The following is a 24911-nucleotide window of genomic DNA, read 5'->3' on the forward strand; positions in this document are numbered from 1 at the left end:
TGGTCTTGTCACTATGGATTCCTAATTGAAATCTCTGGTTGTGTCCACACGAGCATAGACATTTGGTTCCCCTGGGACAACTAGCAGTGGGATACCTTGTGCCACCACGAGTTGTCCCTGGGGAACGCCTGTGCCATGAGCCCTCTGGTACACAGCAGGTTGCTGGGGGTGGGGTCGGGGAGGCTGGGGCCAGTACTGAGCTGGCCCTAGCAGCCTTACCTGGGGTCCTGAGGGCTTCCTGGGGCTACAGCAATGTTGTCTTCCTGCACAGAGCCTGGCTGGCAGCTGGAGCATGGCTCTGGCTGGCCAGGCTCTGGTTTTGAGTGGTGCATGCTGCCCCCACATGTGAAGTTCCAGGTTTTGGGGTTTCTTTGCGCAGGTTTTTTTGACCCCTGGAGAATAGCTGAATGTATGGTATGTGGCATCGCAGATGTGTCTGCGTCGCCACATACCACACAGCCATGGTTGTCTAGATGTGGCCTCTGAGTTTATTTTATGAACCATGTGTGGGTGTTTGTACACATAACAGTGATAATATTGTGCGGCACGCTACAGGCCGCTTAAACGTATTTTGCACTACCCTGGTTGAGAATCACTGGTTTAGACTGTCGTTTGGGGTGGGCATTATTCTACATTTTTATAGCCAAATCTATCACTCACTACTCAGGCCTCTGAGTTTTACAAATCCTGGAAAACTGTCATTGCCACTTCTGTGGCAAACTAATTTGATTAAGGAAAAAAAATACTCTGAAATAACAAGTCCTTCAAAACAGGTAGGTACTCTATAACTGGTTCTTTGCAGTCCAGAGCTTGTAAATGTTAGAAGATATCACTCTGTCACCTGGGCCTCTGCAAAAAAAAGTCCTCAGAGGCAAGGCCATCTGTTTTGGCAAGTATTCGAAATGACCTCAGTTTTCTGCCACAAACTTCCGTAAAATAGCAATCACTGTCAGCATTGTCTATCTAAAGCTCATCTATTAGGAACAGTTGACAGAGAGTAGCACTAAAAATGGCTATAAATTGTAAATATAACTGATTTGCAGACAAAATGATATGAACACCCAAAATGATGTCATACCCCTCAAGTGCAATACTTGAGAGGTATGACATTCAAAGCTACTTTTCAGTCCTAGGCCCTAAAGCTTCAAGATATCTGCCATTCCTTCCTAGAAAAATACTTGAGTTACAAAAAATACTCAAGTAAATACTTTCCTGGTAACATTTTTGAGTTATTCTATAGATGCATGTTATAGACCTATTCTGATCTGACTTGATTTACATAGGAGAATGAATTACAAGAAGTGTTCTTAAGGTGTAACATAATTCAGCATGGGAACTGGCAGCAAAGCTGATTAAACAATTACTTTCCTGTTCAACTATTACTAGGCCATTGAATTTAGTTTACTCTGTAACATAAGCATAAAGAGGCTCCATGGCTAACCCCCTTTTTTGTAGCAAAGACAACTAACAAATTCTTTCTAGTTGTATCAGAATTTAAAAATAAGAATGGGTTCCGAGATCGATAAAAGAAATGTGCTATACAGCAGCGCTTCACAACCTTTTGCATCTTATGTCCCACCAACCATTTTGTCAAAAAACCCTGGTCCCACCATGATAAAAACAAAACCCCACTGTTCAAGACATCCATTGATTTATCTATTTGGAGTACAGACAACTTTGATTTTTTCCAATCCGGCTATGAGTTGAAGTCCCACCTACACAACCTTTGAGTCCCACCAGTGGGATGCTATACAGTATTTGTTAGGCCCCCTCTACATGGGCAGGTAAAGGTGAAATAGGATCTAATATGCAATTCACACAATTGCACCTCCTGCCATGCCACATGTGCATGACAGGAGGTGCAATTGTGGGATGGTGCATTAGATCCTATTGTGCTTTATTTTTGTTGCAGGGGAAACCTGATCCTGGGCTCCCCCTGAACCAGCAAGAAGCAAGTGAAGCTGGGAGCCCCCTTAGCAGAGGAGCTCCCAGCTGCAGGGACACCCCACACACCCCTGCAGCTGGGAGAGACGTCTGCCATGACCTTCCTGCCTTGGGGTGCGTGAAATCCCCAGGGCTGGGAGATCATGACTGCAGCAATCATCCAGCCTCAGCAGTATGTGAAACCCCCATAGAATAGGGAGATTACTGCAGTAGTGATCTCCCTGCCCTGGATGTTTCATGCAGCCCCAGGGCTGTGATATTGTAATTGCACCCTGTGGTATCAGAAGGTAGGCTGCAGGGTCCCACCATCTACAGCTGTGTGACTCTGACTTCCAGGAGCTACGGGGTGCTGCTGGAACCCAAAGTCTGCAGCTGCTGAGGCTGACAGTCTCCAGTAGTTGAGGGACTTGCAGTCCCAGCTGGGTTTCATGCACCTCTGTGCTTGGGAGCCCAGTCAGGAGCTCCCAGCTGCAGGGGAGACCCTGGTATATGTGCAAATTAAAGCTTAATAGCAATCATCTGTAAAGCTAGTGCACATGATCAAGGTCTAACGTTATACCTGGTTGGAGCTTTTTATGGAGTGATATCTATTTTGCATGTGTAGCTGGGCTCAAGGTAATTGCACAATTAACTGGTTAGTTGTGCAATACCTGTAGTGTAGAGGGGGCCTGATTTGCACACTCTTAATTCAGAACAGGAGTTACAAGGTTCTGACCTTAGTTAAAAGCAAAGTTGACTGAGAAAACATAGATTAAAGTTTGTGAAGTTACAACAGTTTACCTGAGATCCAAATCTTACCCCAGGTTCTACTGTCTTCCTATCAGCTAGAAGTTATTACTTATTGGGAATTACACCTGCAGCGATGCATTTTTTATCTACACCTGCATGTAGGCCCAAATTCAGGTTGTTATTCTTTTATTACAATTAACCCCATATTGTTCATCTCAGCCACCAAAAATGCTGTAGTGAAAATGAAATGGGGCTCAGAGGCAGAATCTGGCATAAAAATGAATGCCTGTTAACAGAGTTGACCTGAGCAGGGTGTGGCGCCCGGGGCAAATCAAACTGTGCGGGGCCCTGCCCTTGCTCTGATCGGGGCCCCAGACCTGAAGGTGGCATCAGCAGCAGGGGGTGGGGGTTAGTAAGTGGCTAAATGCCACTCCACCCAGCTCCATGCTGCTGCTGCTCTGCCCCACTCTGCGGGGGCCCCCAAAGCACAGGGCCTGGGGCACTCGCCCCAGTTCGCCCCCCACCCACCCACAGACAGCCCTGCCTGTCAAAGTTATCTCATCATTATGTTTTCATTTATGATACCAGGCCACAATATTAAAAAAATAGACAATACATTTTCTGTTTTCAGGTAGAATCGGAAGATATTATAGGTAGCGTTATCGCAAATGCAACTCTTGTTTTATAAGCTGGTCTTAAACTCCCCAACCAATTTGTATAATTTAATCATTTATAAGTTTCCTGTTAGGGCTCAGTCCACAACCCTTTGAAGTCTGTGGGAGTTCAGAATTTATAATGTAAAGGAACTTTTCAAATTTGGGTTTTTCATTTAACATCTTTTTCATTTATCACTGTTTAAAAGCATATATTCAAAGGGTACTATAGCACTAGCATTCACAATAAGTTGAAATCTCATTCAGATCAGCATGTTATTCTTAACCAGGCTGAATTAATCCATTCTTATATAATTGTATGCTGTCAAATACAATGTTCTAGATGTAAGAATAAGAAAACTTCATAGTTCCATGAACTGTGAATATCTTCTTATTACATTACTTACCATAAAGGCAGTATGTGAATGCTTGAATGTAAGTTATTATCATTCTAAAAATATCTATCTTGTTATTTCACATGCCTCGTCACACAGAACTTGACTTCCTTCTGATGGCAGGATGGACACCAGTGTAATAAAACACACCTTCAATCTTTGCAAAACTTGATGTCCCTTCATAACCTAAGATTCTAAAATACAGGATCAGAGGGAAATTGCAGATCTGAAGGATGCCTTCTAACTTATATCACTAAGGAAATTACATTAGAACAGCTTTTTATAAACCTTCTTATTAACTGGAAATATGTATTTAGGGTCACTAGTTCCTGTGAAGGATCTCAAATTACACTTAAAAATATGCTTGTCTGAAAAAGAGGTGGTCACGTGTACAAAATATATAGTTGTACATGGAAAACATAACGAAACACACAGGTTATGGATTGTCTGTGAAAGATCATGTGGTACAAGTACAATTGTGCATTTTGTATGAACATGGGCACATATATTGAGACGTGTTTTTGAAAGTTGGGGCCCAAATGCTCTCTTCACGTACTCTAATAATACATAGTTACTAATAATTCTTGTGCTTTGTATTCCTCTCAAGGTGCTTTTGAAGGGGAAACAGTTAAATATCATTCTTCCCATTTTATAGATGAGGAAAATAAGGTACAGATAAAAATTAATTGCATAAAGAACAGATTCAGGTCTCCAGGACTTCCACTTCTGTGTCCTACCCATAGGCTCTTGTCAGTCTATGCCAAATTCTCCCTTCTTCCCTCCCCAAAAAATCCTCTGGTTTCTGACAGTGAAACTTTCACTGTCTCTCAGGATGGATTGTATTCTGCTTGGAGTGATTTCTGGGGACATGCATTGCATTAACTTGTCTTTGTGTAAAACCAGAGTACTGTTCTTTATAGAGACAGGATCTCATTGTTCCTAGATAGCTGACAACATATCAGCCTCTCTCACAACTGTTCGCCATGGCAAACCCGGCAGCTCCCTCCTGGGTATTTTGTGTACAAAAGAACTGAATCTGTCTGTTATGATTTTATGTTAAATGGGAAAAGCGGCTTCCAGTAACGAGGCTGAAAATGAGAACTCACTATTCAAATTCTAGTATCTTGAATGACTGATGACCCTGATATGCTGAATCAAAATTTGAATGTGAACATGAAACAGAGACATCATAAACCTCTCATTTTCTCTTTCCTCTGTGTTTTAAAAACCCATTTCCAACAATAGAAGCATTGTTTAGGATTCTGAACTTACTTTCACCCTTGCTTGGCTGCTGCAGTGGAGCAGAGTGCAGAGCCCAGCTCCCCCTCCCCAACGGGTGGCCCAGCTGGAGCAGAGCCCATGGTGGGGGTTGGAGGGCGTTGGCTTCCTGCTGCAGGCTCAGGCTCCCCGCCCTGCTGCCCTCCCCCCCGGGGCCTTTGTGCCCCACTGGGTGGGACCCAGCGTGGCAGCACAGAGCAGGGCCAGGTGGCGAAGCTTGATGGCACCGCTGGGAACTCCATGCCAATGGGGCAAGGCACCCCCTACCCTCCCTGCAGCAGAAAGGGAGACAACTCTGTGCCGCCAACCCTGCTGCTGGGCAAGCAGAGGGCACTTTGCCAGGGCAGCATGGGGCTTGCAGCAGCTGCAATAAGCTTCGCTGCCCCAACCCGCTCTGCTGCACTGGGTCCCACCCACTGGGCTGTGGAGGTCCTGAGGGGAGGGCAGCAGGGCACAAAGCCTCAGCCCACAATGCAGAGCCCATCCCTGCCTCTGCTCCGCCGGGAGCGTGCGATGGGGAGCCAGCCCTATTCCCCTGCCCCTCGGACGTGCTGCCCATGGCTCCGTCCTGCTCCCTGCCTGGGCCCTGTGGCCGCACATTCCAGCCCCAGGGCCCAAGCCCCATGCACCTCCTGGGCTTGGCAGCAACCCTGGCCCCAGCCCAGCCCTGCCCAACTCCCTCCTTCCCGCTTTTCCTCCCTCACTCTGGGGGCCTCAATCCCCCCTTCTCTCCCCTGCCAGACTTACCTGCTGGAGCTGCTCTCCAGGCTGCCTGACAGCCATGTGCATGTGTGAGTACACACATGCACATGGCACCCTCTGCCTGACCACCCTTCTCCCACTCCCCCTAGCACCTTGAAGGCTGGAACTCTGTGCTTTACAAAAGTGGAAAATCCACGTGTTTCTCCATTAAAATGAAAAATCATGTTTTTCCTCAATTAAAAGGGAAAATCTGCATTTTTCCTGTTTTTTCTATGGGAAACAGAAAACCCAGATCCCTGATGATAATGATTGGTACTACAGTTGCTTTTAGAGGCCCCTATTATCTTCCTGACCTCTTTGTGCTAGGCACTATGCAAAACATAAAATAAAAGAGCCCCTGCACTGAAGCACTTACAGTTGAAATGGCAGAAGTATTCTCACCAGGCAGTTATAGCTTGTTCAAAATTTTTCACATATCAATCAAGTTGTAGTTGCCCAAGCAGGAAAAGATAGATGACTTGAAATGTGGCCCAGATTATCACCAAAAACAAAGTATGAAAACTGGATTATGGAAAATATTCTGTTTGAAGTGGTGGTTTGTCTTGTCAAAGAGGCCTGCCCTATCAACCCAATAGAGCTTCAGAGAGTTATGAGTGGCCAGTGTTGCTCTCAGAGAGGCTTTGTGTCTACATACCTGCTCTGGCCCTTAGCAGCTTCCCTTACCCAGTTCTCTAGCTATGTAGCTCCATTGTAACCACACTATTAGGAATCCACCTGTTTGTGGTTACCCTCCTGGCTTCTTAATAAAGATAATAAAACACTTGCTTCCATGAAGGTAGAGCAAGTGGAAGAGCATATGTAATGTAGCTCCCTTGCCTTCCCACCTAAAACACCAGCAAATCTATCCACCAACCTCTCCCGCTCTACAGACCACTGTACACCCTCTTCAAGTTTCCAAGGGGGCTTGGAAATACACAGGGAAATAGCAACAACTACTCATTATGTCAGAGCAGGGATGTGCATATATACTCTATTCCCCTGTATGCAAAGTAGAGGGATGATTCAAATAAATCAGTTATCTTAACTACAAAGTAGTAGGCCCAGGTTTTGTATAGAGCTCCAATTCCCAGTGTGAGAGAATGATGAAACCCCTTCTTTACAAGCTACTTACGAATGTTAGTAACTACCTGACTATATAATATAGCTTACCATAGAATTGGTTGGATATATATAATAGGAACTGGAAAGAAAAGCCTTATGAGGAAATAAAACTAAAAAGCACAGTTATTGGCATTTAGGTAATCAGATTATGAAGCTGAGCTATCAATGTCCAGTTCTGTTCAAGTTTTTTACAGATTATAAACTTGCAGAGAAAACATGTATTTAAATATGGAGGGCTAGGAGTACGTAGTAAAGTTAATTCTTCACCTAATCCATCCATGGAGCCCAACAAACACTTTTTAAAGCTAAAAAAATGCCCTACCTGACTATAATAAGTAAAATGACAAAGGGCTAGATTCCTAGCTGACAACTGGTGTTGCTCCACTTACACCAGTTGAAGTTTTGGCCAATATACTTTATTCCCTGGTATATTTATAATATAGCAGAGAGAAAGTGACCAAGCTATCACTTTCACTATGTTTTCTTAATTTGTATGTCTTGGTTTAGTTTAGAAAGTATTAACATTTGGTAACCAGGGAGAAAAGTATTCTTGTCTGTTAACCTTTCCAGAACTTTGTTACAATTACTTACAGGTCAAAAAATTATTTTCAAAGGCCAAACAAACTACTCTTTCTCATTAATGATAAATAAAAAGTGTTTTCTATTGTGAAAGAAAATTAAATGCATATTTAAAACCTCTTCTAAGAAGGGAGGCAGAAGATTATTTCTATGGTTAGCGCAGATAGTCAAAAACCCCGAGGCTGAATCAATTCAGTCTCTTTGCAGGTTAGTCTACTCTGCAGAGATTAAACTGAGAAACAACTGGGCACACATTTACATTTGATTCAGGAAATGCAGTTACATGCCTGCAGCGGCTCAGGCCAGAAGCTGAGGGGTGCTAGAACATGCCTCTCTGACACATAGCCAGCATTGACTGTGTATTTGCTTCCTCTTCCTGCTGCCCCTGAGGTCTCTGGGATTTGCAATCCAGAATCATAGCAGCAGGACTTTCCAGGGAAGGGGTGGGCAATTATTTCAGGTGGAGGGCTGCTTACCCAGTTTTGGCAAGCTGTCAAGGGCCTCATGGGTAGCTCCACGCCTTGACAGGTGCCCCGCCCCCTGGTCACCATCTTGGGACCAATGTCCCAATGTCTTGGGACCAGTGTTTCAGGGCTAACACCGGTGGGGCTCAGAGCAGGGTGCAGGCTGACAGGGGTCTGTGAAGCCAGACTGGTCTGCACCAGCAGAGAGAGAGGGGAGCTGGCCCGGCTTCATAGAGTCCATGCTGGCCGGGACCCTGCACTCCTGCCACTCTGCTCTGGGCCCTGCTGGCACTGGTCCTGGGACCAGTGGGTGTGGGCCCTGTGCTCCCGCTCACTCCCAGTGCCCCCCAGCCCCACAGTACATGCAGGGGACAGCACACAGCCCCAACCCCGCACTCCCTGGCAGGCAATGAGCTGGTGCTGAATGTGGGGGGGGGAAAGCAGCCCCTTGTCTGCCCCATGGCCAGTGCTCCCTGCTGCAGCTGCTTGCAGACCATGTGAAGCTGTCCTGAGCAGGCACAGACAGCCCCACACAAGTGGCTGCAGTGCAGGGCACCAGCCACGGGGTGGGAGAGGGTCTGTTTTTCCTGTGCTCAGCACCAACTTGTAACCCACCACTACAGCTAGCCTGGGCCCCATGCCAGCTCTGCGGGGCTGCAGCAGCAGCTCCCTCGCTTGCCACGCTGGGCAGTGTTTGCCACTGCCACCTCTGTGCTGCCCAGTGTGCGAGCTCCAGGGGGGCAGCAGGAGCAAACACTGCTTGGCGCGACAAGTGGTGGGGCTGCAGCTTCTGCTGCCATGCACAGCCCTGACAGGTAAGCCCAGAGCCAGCATGGGGTCCAGGCTGGCAGCAGGGCCAGGTTACAAGCTGGTGCTGAGCGCTGGAAAAGCGGCCCCTCGCCTGCCCCGTGGCCAGTGCCTTGCAGTGCAGCTGCTTGCAGCCTGCATGGGGCTGTCCTGAGCAGGCACAGGCAGCCCCACACGGGCTGCAAGCAGCTGCAGCAGGGAGTGCTAGCCATGGGATGGGCAAGGGGCCACTTTTCCCCATATTCAGCATTTTCCCGGGCCACTTTTCCCCCCCCCCCGACTCCTTCCTTGCCCACCATCCCCCCCACACACACACACACACTCCCTTACCTGAGGTTCTGGTGCTGGGGCAACCACATGGTCCCAGACCAGAAGCCTCTGCTGGAGCAGACAGTACAGCCCAGCCCAGCCCAGAGATGAAAAGCACGCTGGGATGCTTGGGGCCTGTAATTTAACTTGAACCATGAAGGGGTCTGGGACAGAAGTTTCATAAACTGGTTTGACCCAAATCAGTTAAGTCTGATACTACATTCAACCAGGTTGATCTTAAACCAGTTTCAGCCATTTTGAAACTGATTTATGTGCACTGAGCTTCTGTTCTGTTACAGGTTTAACTCAGTTTCTGATCACTTAAACCAGTTTATGTGTAACTTCTATCCCTAGCCCATTAGAATCCTATAAAACTTGTATGCAAAGGTTACAGAGCCTGGGCTTGTTCTCAAAGCCAGATATTCTAATGTGGAACAGTACTGCCTTGTCTGATTGTCTTAAAGAAAATACACATGCACATATCTGCTATTATATTGATCTTTAGAAATAATTGTGTCATCTTTCATAATTTGTTTTACAAATTTTTGTACTTATTAAGTCCAAGGAAAAATAGCCTCAGGTTTGGGCTGTTAGTTCAATCAAGTTGTGCAGTTTATTTATAACCTTGCAAAAAGTTATACATTTAAGTCTTAACTTCAGTTGGTTTAAATGTGGCTACTCATGCATTTAAGCATATGCTTAAATATTTTGCTCACTTAGTGTCCTAGGGTCCAAAATTGAAAAGAATTACCTGTGTGTTTGACTTCATACATATGAATAGTCCCATTTAAGTCAAAGGAATTAATCGTATGCGTAAAGTTTAGAACGTGCTTTGCAGAGTGTAGACCTAAATCTGTAACTGCTACATAAGCTATATGTGGCAGGCTGGATCTGCCTGAGTGGGAGGATATTGTAGAGGGGAAACCCACATCTAAGGTCTTCACCAAAGCTCCACTCACTGAGTTCTGATTACCCTTGTCAGCAAGACTTCTCAGGAGGCTTCTTCCTTAACCACATATAACCCAAGGAAGTGTCTTCTGCTGGGAAGTCCCATCAAGACAGAAAACCAGAAACCACAACAGAAGCAAAAGGAACAGTTCTAATCAAGACAAGTACATAGAAAAAAATCAAGTTGAATATTTTCCTTTTCTTAAAAAATGCTGACTAAATATATCAGTAAACAGGTTTAATAACTGCCTGCTTAGATAGCCAAAGCAATAAAAAGCTATACATGCTTGATTTGATTCAGAAGATGGAGCAAGACAGAAGAACTAATAATGTGAAGACATTTTTAAAATGTATCAGTGTGTGAAGGAAAAGATATCAGATGTGAGTGAGTTTGATAAAGGACAAAAATAGAAAACCTTCAGTTACAGAAAATGCAGTTATAGAGGGAGATAATAAAGAAGGGCCTCTTTAATGCTGAGGTTCTTAAAGGCAACTGATGAAAATCCATTTTCCAAGCAGCTGAGCTATTTGTGGAAGAACCCAGTTTTAAGGAGATTTAGGAGGCCTTCAAAGAAAGAATTAAGCAGTACGTGCTGATAATTTTCCTGTCACTTTATTAAAAACAGGACTTTCAAACTAATCCTGTTGGATGGGAGTCCAGAACACAAATCCAAGGGATTGGAAGAAGACAGACATATGCCCATTTTTTAAAAGAGGGATAAAACAGAATGTAGGAACTACTGTGCTTATTATAGCCTATAAAATCCTATTTTTGGGGTGTTATAAACACTTAGCCTAATGAAGGACTAGATGCCTACAAGTTGTGTGCTATAACACCTAACTTTTAGGCTCATGGTCCCCAGTGGCAAATCTGAGAAGCTATTATAAATACATAAGATCCCCTAAGGAAGAAGAAGTGATGGCCACCTTTCACATACTAACCTGTTAGAAAATGGGGTTCAAATGGGAAAAGTAGGGTACCTTTCACATAATTGCCTGTTAGGAAGTAGGGCTTAAATTTCTCATCAGCTTGCAGGTGTTCCACATCATGGGAGATTGCCTTAAATACCACACTAGAGACTAGGCCGGATGGGATCTTGAAACTATGCAACAGTACAGCAAAAATGAAAGTTTTGTTTATGGGTATGTGGGTTCTTCTTTCATATGACAAAAACAGGGTCTGTATCTTTATTTGTGGGCTTTGACGTTTTTCGATTTGGTAGCTCTTGGCTTTCAGAGACGTTACCAGGGATCACTATGTGGAAATGGCTCTTGTCAATCCCTCGATATGGGTATACGGAAGGGATAAGAAAGAGAAAAGAGGATAGAGGGACAGAGAAAGAGAGAAAGAATACATAAATCTGTAACTTAGTGGTTAGTATACTTGGGATACACAAGTCCTGGTTGTAGATCCTTAGACTTTTTCTATATTTTAGATTAAGCAGTCCTTGATTTAAAAACAGGAATAACCCTGGGAGCAGGTACCAAAAGCCAGAACTTCCCTTGTCCTCCAGGTGAAAGCCATAATCACTACCATGTCATGCTCCATCTTGGGCTGCTCCTTTGGGCTCCCTCTGGCTGTTTTTTAATAGAAAGCAATAACTGCTCTTGTGAGAAGTCTGAACCTGCATGTTATATTCTGCACATTCTGAAAAACACACATCTGACTCAGCCCTTCATGGTGTTTAGGCAGAGGAATACCTGTTTTTGGTTTTTTTGGGTTTTTTCTTGGATCCTGGTTGCATTTAGATGTGCAGTGAGATGCTCAGATTGGGGTATTCTTGGTGACAAGTAGAAGCAGATCTTTAGGCACCTATAGAGCTTTAAAGTCAAAGACAGAGGTATCTAGCACGATTAAGTGCTTACAGGGAAAAGGGTCCAGCTGAACATGGGTTTTTGGATCACAATTTTTCACTTAGGTGTCTTAATTCCACCTATGAGCTTGTCTGCACTGTAGATATCTAATAGCTAGTCTCACATAGGAATATTGGTTGAGCCCCCTAGCGGAAAGACAGCATATGATGACAAAAGTGTTTTTCTTTGCTAGGGAAGCTACGCCACCACAGGCTAAGCTAACAAAAGCCCTCTTCTCATAGGTGTAAGCAAAATTGCCTTCACGCAAGGGTCTTGCTGGCATAGCTATATCAGCTAAGGAGATGTAATTTTTTAATACAAGGAAAAAGAAGAACATGTGATCAAAATACTTATCTATTTTGATATAGTTAAAGGAAGCATACGATAGTATATTAAAAGATGTCCTCTAGAGCTATGATAAAACAATTATTAGGACAGTGCCACTGGACATTTGCAATTTGAAAAGCAGAATATGAGTGAAGAATGAAAGTTCTGTGCCATATGACATCAGTATAGCATTAGAGCAGGGAGATGCAGTATCCCCAGTTCTCTCTAATAGGACTATAGACAAGGTGGTACAATCATTGTAAAGTTCTCAAGATGGGATGACCTTCAGCAATGCTTTGGATAGGCTGATAATTTGACTATTATAGAAGAGACAGAAGATATGGTGTAAATGATGGTGGGACACCTGAAGGAAGGAGCAAGAAAAAGTTAGTTTAATATAAATTAAGACAAAATCAAATTCATTGCATAAGTGAAGTAGAAAAGCTTGAACAAGACTACATAGCAGTCATTAATCACTGATATCGCCAAACTAGTTAAATTTCCACTCCATAATATTTTTGTGTGTGTGATTTCCTTAACACTTTCATTTTTTTCCCTCAGAAAGCCAAAAAAAAAGAAAGAAAGAAAGAAAAAAAAATGTGTCTGAAAGCATTGGTTTTTTAGTTGTGGACAGAAAATTGTCTCAGGGTTTGGTAACTGCAAAATGAGACACTTTATACCTTTCAGGGTCTCTATTACAGACATTTTTGTCTTAAATCAACTCTGTCCAATTTCTAAGTGTTCAGGGGCCAGATGTTCTATGGGTCACACCAGTGTGGGGCATAAGCCTGCAGGCAGCACCAGGATGAGGCACAGCTCCTCTGGGCCATGCACCGCACCAACACCCTCCCCCTGTGCTCTTCCACCGCTGCACCACACACCTGTGAGGGCTGTCCCCTCTATCATCTGCATTTAACATGCCCCCCACCATTGCTGTACTATGTACCCCTCTCACTGCTGCAATGCGCATACCCTCCAACCCCACTGTATTGCCTGCCCTCTCCACTGCACTGCGGCCCCTCATGCTGCTCTGTCACATACCTACATGGACCCAGTCTCACCCTTAGCTCCCTTAACCCCGCTGCATTGCCCTCCCCCCCCTGGGGTGGGAGCAGGCAGAAAAAGCTGGAGGAGGGAACTGTTGCATCCAGCTGGGCAGGAGCCTGGGGGCTGCAGGCTGCATACAACTCATAAGAAAAAAATATAAAATAAAATTATATATATTATTTAATTATATTATGTATGTGTGTGTGTATGTATACATGTATACACACACACATATATACACACACACACCCTAAATATTGTGGCCCTGATTTTTCAAATTTACAATATACAGAAACACTACTCTTCTTGCGTGGAAACCTCTTGAAGCAAAGACCCTCCTGGGCTTTGCAAGGGAGTTTAAAAGAGGTCATATTTTGATAGACTTGCTAATATAGATTAGTACCTCATGAGTCATGACACTGAAGTCAAGACCATTCAGGGGGTAAGCAGCGGCTAAGGATGTCAGGATTTAAGCTTGTGACATAACAGAGTGCCTGGCTCCTTCAAGGGCCACACACTGCAAGCCTGCCAGATTTTTACAATACTCAGAATTGGTGGCAATTATTCAGGTGTTCCTTATAAAGGGCTGAGAGCTGAGGAGGGTTTGCAGTAGATGCTGAAGAAAAGGCCTTTGAATGAAAGGCATGCTTGGCAGAAATAGCTTATGATGGGCTATGGGAATGGTTTTGAGTGGTTTTTTTCTAACTTTGCATGCTGGAAGACTGAAACCGTGTATGGAAAGAGTCTTGAGAGTAGTGCTAAGTTCTTCCTTAGGCAGCAGACTAAAGGGTTAAATTGAGAGATTACTTAGTCTTGGTATTGTAAAATTGGAGTCCTCTAAGGAAGAAAAACTTAAGTTTCTTGTGCATTTAGTAAAGAGAAAAAAGCTTTTTTTGTTTTTCCTCCCACTGTTTTGAGTTGGGAATCATCCTGATAGTCTAAATCCTGCATGTAGATATGGAGGAGTGGGGCACACAAGTAAACTGGCTCCATGAAAACTTAGAAGGTTCTGAGTAAAAATAATTGAAAAAAATGAATTGCCTAAAGGCAATTCACCAGTATTGATGCTGTCATTTTCTTCTTCTTTTTTTTCTTTAAAATGTCCCCCTATTGTTTCTGAGAATAGTAATGGGAAGTGTATACGTGTGTATACATGTGAATTTTAGCTAAGAGAAATGAGACTTCATTGGATGCAGGAGGAATCAAGGAAAGAAAAAAAAGTTTATTTTTCTTGCTCAATCATAAAATGTAGGCATTTATATTTGTGGCCCAAATAAAGGAGTTGTATACTTTAAAGCAAACAGTTGTGTGGGTGCAAACTGCTTATGTTTAGCAAATAAATGCTTCCTATATTATCAGGGAAGTGCTGAGGAAGCATTGAGGCTTTGGGGATTTTTATCAACTGATGGCAAGGAAATCCCATATCTTAACAGCAGGGTAGGAGCTATGCTGGTAATATCTATACTGACTTAATATTGTTCCAGTAAATATTTAATTATTGGCTGGATACATTTCACCTAGCTCTGCTAGATTATGTTGTTAGGGATTCATGTGCAATTTTCTTCCATTTTGGCTTCTGCAAGGCTGCACTTCCTTTGGATTCCTTTTGAGGTGCAAAGACTTCTGCAGTATGAAGTCAAGACATAATAGATAGGTACAGACATTCAAAACGCCCAAGTCAGAATTGATCTAGGTTATGTAGTAACTTGGCTGCAGGCAAAGTTTTTTTCTTAAACCTCATCACACAGGGATTGGCAGAAACTATTTTAATTTTCTTAAAGCTTTTTTAAGACACAAAGCATGAAGCTTAGGTTGACTCAGTTGTCCCCTCCTTTCTTCTTCCCAGTCTCACAAGACCAAATAGGCATATGGGGTATTTATACATGTGCTTTGGGAGCTGGGGGGCACACAGCTCTAATTAAAGTGTCTGGAGCATCTTGTATATTGGTGTCTCCACATTTAAAAATGGCGGCAGGGGCTCATTTGATGAGCTTTAGTTAAAGTGCACCTGCCACCATTTTTAAGTGCGGGACACTGATACATGAGATACTGGAGTCTGCTGCTGTGGCATAGTAATTACCATGCTCCAGCAGACATGATTAATCGAACCTGCTACGATGCACTATAAGTACAACATGTCAAAGCAACCTTGCTGTTTGTGTATAGGTCCCCTAAGGGCATTTATACATGTGCTCTGTGAAGCAGAGAAGGAGGAGCTGCTTTAATTTGAGCAGCTTGGAGAGCTGCTCTAATTAAAGCACACAGAGCGTCCCTTGTGTCAGTGTCCCAATGCTGAAAAATGGCAGTGGGGGCACTTTAACTATAGCTTGTTGAACAAATTTTAGTTAAAGCACCCCCACCACCATTTTTCAGCATGGGGACTCTGATACACGTGACACTGGAGTCTGCTGGAGCAAGGTAATTACTACACTCCACCAGACTCAATTAATCATGCTGTAATTAATCATATTGTAATTACAGCACTTTGGAACAGCCTCAATGCATGTGTTTAGGTGCCCTAAAAGTCTAACCTCATTCAGATGATCCTGCACTCTTGCAACACACAAAACACCTGTATGGCAGGTTCTTTTCACCAGGTGAAACTCCAGTGCAAGAAAATGTCAGTTATGCCACACCTTTTTCTTTATACAATGCAAATGTCCACTGTAGAACTCCCCTAACCCACACCTAAAACTGATATTTGTATATACTTCCTTTTGGTTTTCTAGGATGGATCTGATAAAGCTAGGATACATCCTAGCTTTTTGTTTTAGGCCATAATAAATCAGAAAAAACCCCCAAAGTGACTGACTGACAGAACATACTTTTGATACGACCTCACCTTAAACAGTGCATGTTACTGAATATTTTGGTTTGTATAATAACATAGAGAAAGAAAAACAATTTATTTTGAAATGAAATAAGAAATGTGTGGTTCAGCTATGGCCCTTGCCTGATTTCTAAGACCTTGCCAAACATACCAGCAACACAAAATGTAGCATAAGGATACAAGCAATTTAACTTAAAGGTAACAAAAGCAGGACAGTCAGCATTTGATCTCCTATTCTGGAAAGCAGACTACTTGAATATGTACTAAAGTAAACTTCTGAATCGGTACATCATCTGGTTACTCCCTAATAATGACACTGTGCAGTTAATGTGGCATATTGTGGTGGCAGACTACCATAGTTTATTTTCAGTCATTTAAGAGTGTGCCAGACTTCCTATGGAAACCAGTGTAGACATGGTCTACAATCTGGAGCGTTTTTAATTTAAATCTGATGTGATATGACAAAGAAGAGCCATAAGCATGAGCACAGCAGAGTTGCCAAACCATCTTTCTATGAGTTAAACCAGAATTACTTCATTTTTATCAAGTCCTGTGATATGACATTGTATATTAGGGTCCTTTTATTTCATTGCATGTTAGAGCTTTAGGTGTCTATCTGGAATCATGCCTCTTTCACCAATTTAAGTATAAGCCTAGAACCCTGAGTTAGGTACTCAAGTTGTCCCTTAATGTCCAGATGATATGACTCATTTTCTTTTAAGATATGGGCAATGGTGATTATGATACAATAGCGTTGTGGTTTGAGCATTCATCTAGGAAATAAGAATCTTGAGATTTAGGCCCTTCTCAGCCTGAGGGGAGGTGGGAGATCTGGTTTTGAGCCCAGGAGAATGCCCTAACCACCAGGCTAGAGGCTAGGTTAGCCTGGAGACTCCCTTTAACCCTTTCTTGGAGGCTTGGTAATTGTGCATAAAGGAATACAGGAGCCATGAGGACAAAAGGAAACCAAAAAAGGAAAGAATATGAATCTATAGCTCATTAAGGAGTGCACTCCCTCTGATGGAGAGGAGTAGTGGGTTCTGGTCTCTGTTCCAGAAGCTGCTTAGGTGTTTTGCATTAAAGACTCATTGGAAAAAATGTACAGATTTCCCTTGATTAATGCGGGTTCTTTATATGCCAATTTGCTGTTATGCAATGAGCATATTTAGACCCATAATTCATTATATGTGAGATAAATTTGCACTTATGCAATCAGCATAGATGCCCTGCCACCCAAGCAGGTAAGTCTGTGGGGGGAGGGGAAAGGGCTATAGCCCCACTCACCCCAGGCCCAGCTGCAACAGCCCCAGGACCGGCTGGCACCAGATGCCTCCAGCTGCTGGGCTGCACCATGCTCCACCTGTCCTCTTGCGCCTGGGCTCACCCCAGCTCCTGGGCTGCACCATGCCGTGATGCAGGCAGCTGGTGTCGGTTGCTCCCGGGGCCACTCCAGCATGGGCTGGGGTGAGGGTGGACAAGCAGAGCCCCACGTGGTGCAGGGCACAGCACTCACCCCAGCCCCTGCTGCAGCAGCCCCAGGAGCAGCCAACACCAGCTGCCTCCACCAGGGCACAGTGCAGCCCAGGAGCAGAGGTGAATGGGAACAGGCAGAGCATGGTGCAGCCCACCGTGGGCCACGGTGAGTGCCACTCTGTTCCCTCTGCTTTGCTGCCTTGTGCAGCCCTGGGAGCAGCCCCTCTCCGCCTGCCCCTTCCCTAGTCCCAGCCTCACTCTCCCCCTCACTGCCATGGGAACCTATCCCTATTTGTTACATTATAAAGTGGGTTTGCCTGGTGGAAATTTGATTTATGTGCTGTTCTCTGGGAATGCATGTGCAGCATAAATTGACGGAAACCTGTACACTGAATCTCTGGAGTGAATCCTGACTCTCCTTGAGAAGAGCGTTTCTTGTTGAGTAAAAGGGCCCTGTCCCCTCTTGTTTGCTCTTCCTCTGGCCTTATGATTCTTGCATTGCTTTTTGTCTGGCAGCCTCAATTTCAGCAGGAGGGATGGAGTATGTCCCCAGCACAGCCCTTATGTTGGTGGTGGTTAGGGCACTCTTCTGAGCAGCTGGAGGTAAGGCCTTTCAAACCTACAAGTGGAAGAAGGCCTAAAGCCTAGACCTTACATTTCATGATAAACTGCTTTGGCTACTGGCATATTATATAAAAGTTGGGCATTACCACCACTGTACTTTTGAATGAAAGTGGCTGTGGTGCTGAATGCAATGTCATCAAGGTGTGTAAGTGTGTTGGGTGCAGGGATACTAGTCTGTGAATCCCAAATGATGTGAGATAAGAGACAAGCACTTAAAGTGATCCATCAGCTAAGAGAATGTCTCTGGTCATGCACAGTAGCAGAACACTAGTTGCCTAAGTAGCATTTTTTTGTGAAAAAGTAGGTGTTTAAGAGTTATTGGGTCATGCATTTGGTTTCTGCAAATCACTATCTTGGATTTAGGCACCTAAATCCCATTGTGAACCTCTACATTATTGTTTAGCAGTTAATCTCTCCAAAGATCCTGCATTGGCTAAGCATGCTGTGTCCCCTTCCATCTTCTTCATGCAGTGTGCATATGCCACCTCAGAATGACTGCATATATTTCACTCTAAGGGTAGGCTTGCCTCGTGGCTACTGTTTTGGATTAGAATGAACTCTGGTACCAAAGTTGAGAATAAGGACTCTGTGTGTGTGTCTACATGTACAATCAATGTGCAGTAAGGGTACTGCGTAGTAAAATAAGGCATAGTAAACAGTGTCCAAGAACATGTCTACACATGTGCCCTGCCAGGTGCAGATTTGCTTCCAATGGGTGCATTCCCCACATGCATTCTTTTTGCCACTGCCATGCCGCTGCACATGGGGCTTGCTGAGGGGCAAAATATAATGCTTTGGGGAAACTGCTGTTTCCCTGTTTGTCCTAGTTCCCAGTGTGCCGCAAGAGCTGGGAGACACTTAAAGCAGTGGAGACACTCTGGCCTCCAGTTGCTCCAAGGAAGTGCCATGCCACTTGTTTTTGCAGCAGGTTTTTTGGGGGGTTTTTTGTACCCAATGGCAGCAGCCCATCCTGGAGCTGCCTCTGCCCTGCTTTCCTTTCCCTGCACCAGCAAAGGGGAGGGGGGCTCCAGGCCCCATCAGATATCAGTTTGGGAGCTGTCGGGGGTCACAGGGCCATGGGATGGGTATGGGAGACAGTTGCCCCGCAGCTGGCCCAGCTTCGCTCCCTCCCCCCGCCCCCCCACATGGAGGCTTAGCCAGGTAGCAGGGGCCCCCTGCTGCTTGGGCCGATTAGGAGCAAAATTGCTCCTGGTCAGCATCTACACATTCAGTACTGTGCAGTAACCACTGTACCATTTACTTACTACCTATAACTACAGGCAGTAGCCAACCTTACAGTACACTCATTTACTATGCAATAAATTCCATGAACATGTAGATGGTAACACTTTACTGTGCAGTAGATTAATCTACTATGCAGTAAAGTGTCCTGTGTAGACTAATGACCCTTACTTCTTTCACCTCAATGTTGTTGACACCAAGACATCAAGCTACCTGACTTCAGTGCAGAGGGGCCAAAAGACAGGCAGGAGAAAGGAAAGTAGTAGAAGGTTAGGGGGCCATAGAGGGCCTGAAAAGTTGGGATTCTTTGAGCTTGAAGTGTAGGACTGAGTGTGAGGGGAGAGGAATAAAAGATTGGAGTTGAATCTAAAAGAAATGGGACTTAGATTGAGAGGGAAAGGAGACTGGGAATGGAGGGGAAAAACTAGGACTTCTGCAAGGGGCCCAGGGATTCAGACTGGCTGGGTTAGGAGAGTGGGATGATAAGAAGAAGATCAAAGAATGATAACTGGGACGGCAAGAAGAATGGGGTCAGAATTAGAAACTGGGGTAGAGAAAAGACAGGGTTGGGAACAGACTAGTTAGAGGGGACCGAGCTTCCGGGATCATGTTTTGAAAGAATAGGAAGAGGAGCCTGTGTGCATTAGGGCAACTTCCCTATAATGCACTGGAGTTCAGATGAATCCTTGGGGTTCTTCCTTCACTGTAAGCAAACATCTGTGTAACTGGGCAAAATGTGAGGTGATACTACCGTCAATTACAATATTAACTCAGGTGGCAGAGGTCTAGCTGGTGGATTCAATGGCTCCAGCCCTGTGATGAATAATGTATATGTCTCACTGGTGGAATTCTTGTGTGGACTGTAGGGAAAGATGTTCCCCCCTTTAGGAAGTGCACAGTACCTTAAATCTGCAATCCTTACTTTGGCTCCCCTGTGAGCCTGCATACCATAGTCTTTAATTAGGTTTCTTTTGTGAAAGGAGCTCTTATTCAGAAAAGCTCTGCTCTAAGGATGAATCAGGGTCTGTGTGGTAAAGGAGGCTGTTATCTATAGGACCTCTGCCTCATTTATTGCAGAAGTGAGAAAGCATGTAGTAAATAAAGCAAGGGATTGCAGGAAGAGGAAAGGACAGTCGTGTGGCCACAGCAGTTACATATTGCACTGGAGAAGTAGATTCTAACCCTGTCCCTGCCACAGAGTTCCTACATGATGCTAGGCAAGTCCCTTAAAGCAAACTTTTCACAGGTGGTCACTAATTGTGGGTTCCTCATTTTCTGGATGCCTGACTTAAGTCTGAAGTCTAATTTGCAGAAGTGTTTAGCACTAGCAGCTGCACATGAAGTCATCTGGATCTGTGCTTTGAACATAAGTTAAAAGTCTGAGCACTCTAAAAAGTGGGACTCGTATGTTCTAAATCATGTACTCAAAACGAGTGGCTACTTTTACCCTGAATTGTTTGTGCCTCCATTCCCACTCTGTAAAAATGGGTGATAATACCATTGCTCAATCTACGCAGAGGGTTGTCATGAAAAAGAATTACAAGTAATGCTTGTGAAGCATTTGGATGCTACAATAGTGAATGTCACAGAAACGTTTGTGAAGAAACTAATAATTCTATCTTCAAAGTGAGGTTTCAAAAGTATATACTAATTATTAGGGCCGTGTGAAGTTTCGGGTGCTGATTTGATCCGGAGGAGATTTGGCCTGATTCAGCGGCCAAATCTCCGAATCTGAATCAAGTCAGGAAACCAATAAAATCTGAGGTCTGAATTGATTCGAAGCTCTCTGAATCGATTTGGAAAAGATTCGGAGAGCTTCAGAGATTCGGGCAGTCTCCACTTGCTGCCAACAGGGAGCTGGACCAGCATGGAGCCCAGGTCCAGCTCCCTGTTGGTAAGCAGGGGGTGGGGTGGTGGCAGGAGGGGGAAGGGGATTGTGGGGGGACCCCCACCAGGCTTCATCCCCTGCCTGCTCCCCCAGCCCTCCTGAGTGCCCCCCCAAACCCTCGCCCACTCTCCCAGGCTCCCCCCCAATGGCTGCCCAGCCCGGCCCCAGCTTCCAGTTCTTTAAAAAAAAAACCCTGCTCACCGGCTGTGGTAGCAGCCGTCGGAGCTTCTGGGGGCTCATGGCAGGGCCCCCTCACACAGTGTGTGGCAATGGGGGGCAGTGGGGAGTGCAGGCTTTTTTTTTTCTTTTTTTTTTTTAAATCAGGAGCTGGGGCCAGATGGGGCAGTCATGAGGGTAAGGACACTGGGAGAAGGGTTTGGGGGCTCATGGCAGAGCCCCCCACGCAGTGCAGGGTAGCAGGGTGCAGCGGGAATCGCTCCCCCTGCCTGGCATCAGCCAGTGAATGCTGGGCTTTTTTTTTAAAAGATTCGGGATGCTGGGGGAGCCATTGACAGGGCTGGAAGAGCAGGAGGGGGATGGGGCCTGTCCAATTCGGCAGCAGCTGAACCTCCACATCAGATTTGGCTAAATTGATTCGGGACAGTGATTCGAATCACTAAATTGAATCACTGTCCCCTAAATCGGCCAAATCTGAATCCAAAGCGAATACTAGCTGCTTTGCACAAGCCTAGTAATTATGTCATGGAGCCACACATTCATAGAATCATAGAAGTAGGGTCAGAAGGGACCTTGTGGATCTTCAAGTCCAACCCCCCGCCTGGGCAGGAGAAAAACTGGACTCAAATGACTCAAGCCAGGTAGGCATCAAGCCTCTTCTTAAAGACCCCCAGGCTAAGAGCCAGCACCACTTCCCTTGGAAGATGGTTCCAGATCCTAGCCACCCTGTGAAGTAGTTCTTATGGATGTCTAATCTAAACCTACTCTCCAACAACTTGTGGCCGTTATTCCTTGTTATGCCGGGGCGGCAAAGGGAAACAAGGTCTCTCCCAAACCCTTCTGGTCCCCCCTAGTGAGTTTATAGATGGTCACCAGGTCCCCCCTCAGTCTTCTCTTGTGGAGGCTGAACAGGTTCAGGTCCCACAGTCTCTCATTGTAGGGTCTGTCCTGCTCTCCCCAGATCATGTGAGTGGCCCTCCTATGGACCCTCTCAATGTTGTTCACATCCCTCCTGAAGTGGGGCGCACAGAACTGGACACAGTACTCCAGCTGTGGCCTGACCAGTGTCGTGTAGAGGGGGAAGATCACCTCCTTGGCCCTACCTGAGATGCACCTGTGGATGCATGACAAGGTCTGGTTAGCCCTGCCAACCGTGACCTTGTATTGTCGGCCCATGTTCATCTTGGAGTCAATAATGACTCTAAGATCCCTTTCTGCCTCCGTGCTCTCAAGAAGGAAGTTTCCCGTCTTATAAGTGTGCTGCTGGTTACTACTGCCACCTCTGCTGGCAGACTGTTCCAGACCTTGGGGGCTCGGACAGTAAAGAAATTCTTCCTTATGTCCAGCCTGAAACGGTCTTGCAGGAGTTTGTGACCGTTCGACCTTGTCATCCCTTGGGGCGCTCTGGTGAACAAACGTTCCCCCAGATCCTGGTGGTCACCTCTGATAAACTTATAGGTGGCCATCAGATCACCCCTGAGCCTACGCTTTTCCAAGCTAAAGAGTCCCATGTCTCTCAGCCTATCATCGTAAGATCTGTTTTCCTGACCTCTGATCATGCGCATGGCTCTCCTCTGGACTCTCTCCAGCTTCTCCACATCCTTTTTGAATTGTGGAGCCCAAAACTGGACGCAGTACTCCAGCTGCGGCCTCACCAAGGCCGAGTACAAGGGGAGAATGACGTCCCGGGATTTGCTTGAGAAGCATCTATGGATGCAAGCCAGCGTTTTGGTCACTTTACTAGCCACAGCATTGCATTGCAGGCTCATGTTCATCTTGTGGTCAATGATGACCCCCAAGTCTCTTTCTTCTATAGTGCTAACCAACGTAGCACTGCCGAGCCTATAAGGGTGCTGCAGGTTTTTCCTCCCAAGGTGGAGAACCTTGCATTTTTCGGTGTTAAACACCATGAGGTTCTCATCTGCCCATTTGCTGAGCTTGTCCAGGTCAGCCTGGATCACCCGGCTGTCCTCTGGCGTGGATGCTTTGCCCCAAAGTTTGGTGTCATCGGCGAACTTGGCCAGTCCACTCCTGACTCCAATGTCCACATCGTTAATGAAGATGTTGAACAGTATGGGTCCCAGGACAGAGCCTTGAGGGACCCCACTGGTCACAGGGCACCACAATGAGTGACTGCCATCAATCACAACTCTCTGGGTCCGAACACGGAGCCAATTTCCCAGCCAGCGGATCGTGGTGGAGCCAAAGCCACAACTGGCCAGTTTGGCCAAGAGGTGATCATGGGATACCAGATCAAAAGCTTTTTTGAAGTCAAGATATATGACATCAACCTCTTCTCCCTTGTCCAGGTGATAGGTCACCTGGTCATAGAAGGAAATGAGATTGGTCAAACAAGACCTACCCGCAACAAACCCATGCTGGCTATCCCTTAGAATGTTAGCCTGGGCCAGTCCCTCAAGGATGGCCTCCTTAATAAACTTTTCTAGGATCTTCCCCAGTATAGAAGTCAGGCTAATGGGCCTGTAGCTAGCCGGATCCACTCTCCTCTCTTTTTTGAAGATCGGCACCACATTGGCCTTCTTCCAGTCTTCAGGCACTACACCAGAGTGCCAGGAGTTTTCAAATGAAACCGTGCTGGTTGCCCTTGAGCATCATCCCTGAAGCTGGCCCATCACAGATGTGCTCCTTGATGATCTGTTCAAAGAGTTTCCCCAGGATTGAGGTAAGACTGACGGGCCTTTAGTTACCTGGGTCCTCCCTCCTCCCCTTTTTAAAGATGGGGACCATGTTGGCTATCTTTCAGTCATCTGGCACCTGGCCCGAGCACCACGATCATTCATAAAGCCGTGCCAAGGGCCCTGCAATAACCCCTGCTAGCTCCCTCAACACCCTGGGGTGGAGAGCATCTGGACCCGCTGATTTGAACACATCCAGCCCCTCCAGAACCTCTCTAACCTGGTCCTCCCCAACCTGAGGCCTGGAGGCATTCCCCTCGAGTCTGTCTTACATCGCAGTGGGGGGTCCCGGTCCCTGCACAAGAAAACAGAGGTGAAGAATTGGTTAAAGAGGTCTGCTTTCTCCTCTGGCACCACCACCAAATTGCCCAGCATATCTTGCAGGGGCCCCATGTTTCCCGGTGCTTTCTTCATCCTCCCTATATATTTGAAAAAGGACTTTTTATTATCTTTGATCTTGGATGCTAGTCCTGGCTCTATGTCAGCCTTAGCTTTCCTGACAGCCCCCCCACAGGCACGAGCAGAGGAGGAATACTCCTCTTTGGAGATAGCACCCCCCTTCCACAGGGTGTACGCCACCTTTTTGGCAATCAGGCATTCCCGGACACCCTTGGTGAGCCGGGGGGCTTTTGGGCACTCTTGCCCCCCTTGCTTCTTGTTGGGATGGTCACCCCTTGGGCCCTGAGTATCGTCTCCTTAAGGAATGACCATTCATCTTGGGCACTGAGTTCTACTGCTCTCGAGAACCCCAGCTCCTCTCCCACTAATGTCCTCAACTCACTGA

At 45.6% G+C, this 24911-nt stretch overlaps 1 protein-coding gene across 1 annotated transcript in view; it reads right to left on the minus strand.

Moving 5' to 3' along the window:
- SPIC (Spi-C transcription factor) overlaps nt 1-24911 on the minus strand; it is a 45445-nt gene that overhangs the window by 12263 nt on the left and 8271 nt on the right. The window lies entirely within an intron of this gene.

This window comes from Crocodylus siamensis, chromosome 4, assembly GCF_052110815.1.
Source record: "Crocodylus siamensis isolate JL-2025a chromosome 4, ASM5211081v1, whole genome shotgun sequence".
Lineage (NCBI taxonomy): Eukaryota > Metazoa > Chordata > Crocodylia > Crocodylidae > Crocodylus > Crocodylus siamensis.